This window comes from Lolium perenne, chromosome 7, assembly GCF_019359855.2.
Source record: "Lolium perenne isolate Kyuss_39 chromosome 7, Kyuss_2.0, whole genome shotgun sequence".
NCBI lineage: Eukaryota > Viridiplantae > Streptophyta > Magnoliopsida > Poales > Poaceae > Lolium > Lolium perenne.
This window is the reverse complement of record NC_067250.2, coordinates 252,832,835-252,837,006: the sequence shown is the minus strand read 5'-3', so window position 1 is coordinate 252,837,006 and position 4,172 is coordinate 252,832,835. Positions and strand designations below refer to the sequence as shown.

At 49.3% G+C, this 4,172-nt stretch overlaps 1 long non-coding RNA gene across 1 annotated transcript; it reads left to right on the top strand.

Annotated features, from left to right (window-relative positions):
- Nucleotides 1–1,107: 1,107 nt before the first annotated feature.
- Nucleotides 1,108–3,484, top strand: LOC139833429 (uncharacterized). Its single transcript, XR_011749183.1, has 3 exons — nt 1,108–1,701; nt 1,798–1,971; nt 3,243–3,484. It is a non-coding gene; the product is annotated as an uncharacterized lncRNA (long non-coding RNA).
- Nucleotides 3,485–4,172: the final 688 nt, after the last annotated feature.

The following is a 4,172-nucleotide window of genomic DNA, read 5'->3' as shown; positions in this document are numbered from 1 at the left end:
CATCTATCACTCTCTTTTCCTTCAAGGCATTTTCTAATTTCACTTTTGGTCCTAGCCATCCTCAACACACTCACCTTGCGTTTATACCTTGCTCAATTGGGTAATTTAGTGAGACCTCTATGCATGGCACAAGTGAGGAGGCCGGCCATGTTCATGTAGTATTGCATGTGGTTAAAGCTCACCATCTCTCTCTTCCTCCATCATTTGTTTACCACAAACCCCTCTCCCTTTGACCTCTCCATATCACCTGCACCATCCTCTGGTCGTCACCACTGTAGCACTGCCCACCCTTTTGTTTGCTAGCGTTTGGAGAGAATGGAGAAGGAGATCGGTGCAAATCTTGGGCAGATTTGCTCCAAAACCATGCTGCAACCTCTCACTCCTTTCCTACCAGTATATGTACGATCAGCAGGACTCTACACCCCTCCGTGAGCCACCTGATCAGCCTCATTGGCTAGCCCAATCCCCACTTCTCTCTCTCTCTTGCCATGGGACACCGATGGACATGCCCATTCTTGTAACCCAATACTTCTGCCAGGACGATCGCGCCACTAGTCTCCTCTAGCTGTTCTTGAAGCATCCCTAGCACGCAATCGTTCTTGTCCCGTTCCTTCTGGCCGCTCTCGAGCTCGCTCTGTAGGCTGACATTGCATCGAACATCTGGCGTGCGCTGCATTGGCACCGTCTTCCCGAGCCGTCCAGCCTCCATCGGACAAGGTATCTCGCCGCTGACCACTCATCCTGCCCGTTGGCATACTGGCACAGCACCGAGCCTCCTCTTTGTCGCTTGCCACTGTCCTGTGTGCCGCCCACGCTCGCCAGTGCGCGGGCGCCCGTCATCGCGCGGACGTGACCGGTCGAGCAGCCAGGTCGCCCTGTCCCTCATTCCTGCATGCCACTCAGACCCACTGCACGACCGCCTCCATCTCTGCACCTCTCCACCGCCTCTGTTGGCCAATGGCGAGACCCTGCGCCCGTGCACCGTCCACTCTTCTCTCGGTCCGTCGTGCACCGGGCGTCACTGGTATTAGAACCGAACCCGAGCACCTCGTCCTCCTTTCTCCACACCACTGCAACTTCTCACCCTCTCACTCCCCTCTGCTCACTCACAGAAACCCCTGGGGCGGAGCCCTGCTCCATTCTTTCTCGGCTAAGGGACAGTATGAGCCGGAGCTCATCCGTGGGCAGCGCGGGCGGCGCTGCAACCCCTCTCTCAGTTTCCCTCTCTCTGTTTCTCTCTCTGAAACCTTAATGCCGCCCTCTTCTCTCCAGGAACTCGCGAGAGAACGCCGTCGTCCAACTTCGTCCCTGTCGCCGCCATCCGCAATGCTGTTCTCGGCGTCGTCGACATCAAGGTCAGAGACCGAGAGCACATCTGGAACGACCAAGATGCAGGGCAGCGCCTCCGCTCCTTCCCGGCCTCTTCTTCGCCACCACCGAGCTCGTATCCTCCGTGCATGTCGCCGTCGACGGAGTTCCGTCCGCGCCGGCCAGAGAACATCTCGCCGGCATACAGCTCCACAAGAATGTTCAGAACCTCCGTGCTGGCCTCCTCGAGCCCCACGCCGTCGCCGTCGATGCAACTCTGCCCGCGCTTTCCATCCTTGACGTGGGGTTTGCCTCCGCCGCACGACGACCGGGAGCCTCGCGCGCGCTCGACGGCACCAAGACGAATCTCCGCGTCCGTGTCGTCGCCTGGAGGTTGTGCCCGCTGCCGCCTTGTTTCTCTCCCTCTCTCTGTTCCCCACATTACTCTCTCTCACCATCGGACCTTACCGGCCTATTCTCCTTGCCCAGGTCGCACCAGGTGGCGGCCGTCATCGGAGTTATGTCGTCCGTGCCGGTCTGTCCCGGCGCCGCGCACGCTGCTGTCGGCGACGACGTCTCCATCACGTCCGTGACGCTCAGATGGGCTAGCCTAGTCCACCTCGCCATCCTCTCACAGTCCCAGTCGAGCGTCGGCCGTCGCAGGTGAGCTCCTGATGCACCGTCATCGTCTTCAGCTAGCAGGCACAACCGCACAAGCATGAAGTCGATGCATGCATCGTAGCCTGTTTGCACGATTATTAAAGCGTTTCATGTTTCCTTTTTTGTCAAGCTAGCTGATAACAGCCGTTGGATCAAGATCCTAGGGCCGCTTACCTCTTCGTCTTGTCCGACGCAAGTGGGCAGGCCAAGGTCGGTGCAGCCCAAGTATTTTAGATCTCAGCCAGAAAAGGTTTTTAACTTATAAATCTGCTAAATAAACATGGCAGATCTGGGTTCGAAATAAATCCACCATATATTCTTTGATGCAGAAAATTTTCGGATTTAAATTTTGTACCGTATCCTAAGAAATTCCTACCACCTAGAGCAAGTCTCATATCCTGATCCAGTACGAAAACCTCACAGTAATAAAAACATTGAAAGCTTGCGGTGGCAGTACCAATCCAATATAAAACGTTTTAGACCACTTTTTGGAGCAAACTAAATTTCGGTGGAGACCTCTCTGTTTTTTTTTTATTTACATTTTGGCATATGTGGTGATGCTCGTACTTGTTTATTTCTTCAAGTGCATCATTTATCAAAATCTGTCCCAGTTTGACTCTGGTATGTTACTGTGAAAATATAATATATTATTTTGGAGTGAAACCAATTTTATAAGAGCCAATGCACCTTTTTGTCCAACTTTTCCAGAGCCCAAATGTTTACAAGTATATGTGAATATCTGAGGTTTTAATCTCCATAACAGAGGTTAAAAGCAGTAAAAGATTTGTTAAAATATTTTATAACTCCAAAAGTTAGAAAATCCAATTTTAGTGAGCTCCTTTTTTTTATAACTACCCATTGGTGTGAACCTTGTTTGCATAAGTGTTATATTGTTCCGTGAGCAAAATAAGCAAGTTAAGTGGCTTTTGAACTCTTAAAATTTATTTAAAATAATTTGTTTTACTTTCGGGCACAACACCACTTTTGGTGTTTTATAATTGTTGTTAGCTACCAGTACATGTATAGTTTACTACTTGAGGTGGAACATACATGTTTTAACTATTAATTAGGTTCTATTTGCTTATCTAATAAGGATAAAATGGCCTTTTCTTCGAAATAAAAATATTTGCCTTGTGCCCTAGGTACTGCAGGTTTATTTTATAGACAAATTAGTCTCTGGTTGTGATGATTGTGTACTGATGCTTGATAGTGTGTTTTGTTTGAGTATGGATAGCTTGTGTGGTTGATTGTTGCCTTTTTCTTTGCGACTCTAGATACGAACACCGCCGAAAAAGAAGATCGGAATCATCCCAGAGATTCGAAGATGAAGTCCAGGGACAAATAGCCAACCAAGGCAAGCCACCTCTTGATGCATATCTCATCCTAATTATCTTACTCTTGCATTATTAGCAGTTTTATAAATTGCATGATTTTATTTATTTATGTGAGTGGTTATTGCCACCCGGAGTTTTATTATTCCACCCTTAGGGTGCAGCCCTCGTTGGTACCTACTAATCAAACCCCTATTAGTGATATGGTGCTTACCACCTTGTCATCCTTGTCGCCAATTTTCAAGAAAAGTTGGACTATAGGTTTGGAGCCCTGGAAAAATGGTTGTGAAATTGTTTTCAAGAAAATAAGTTTTTTTCAAAAACCTTGGAATGGGGTAGCCCTGCCCAAGTGTGAGTTTATGAAAGGAAAAAGGTTTATGGAAAGAAGATTTGCTGGAGGCAAGTGGAGGAATGAAAATGCTTTCGAAAACTTTAGCGCCTAAGTACTCACCCGGACTAAAAGACAGTGCAACCACATTACCCCAAAGTGGGCACGGGGCATAGCGTAGTAGTTTGTCTCGCCTTAGTTTGAGTCCTGCAAGTGTAGTGGCAGTCCGACCATGGACGCTTCGACCGGGGTTCTTCCCATGAGAAGGGACGCAACCCATTTGCCTTTTTAGGTACGCGGGGTACAACTTATGAGCTCCCATTGAAAGATGCCGAGGTGGTTGGATGGCATTCCGGAGGGTCGGGTGTCGGGGACTTTGCAACTCCTGGGTAAACGGCATCCCGGACTCTGGTGTTGGGAGGTACAACTCATTCGGCATGTCTTAGGCTAAGACGAGCAAGCGAAAAACTACGATCGGTTATCCGAGCCTCGCGTTTTGACGCTTGGTGAACCAGGGATGATCCCGGCGGATTTATCGGATCTTG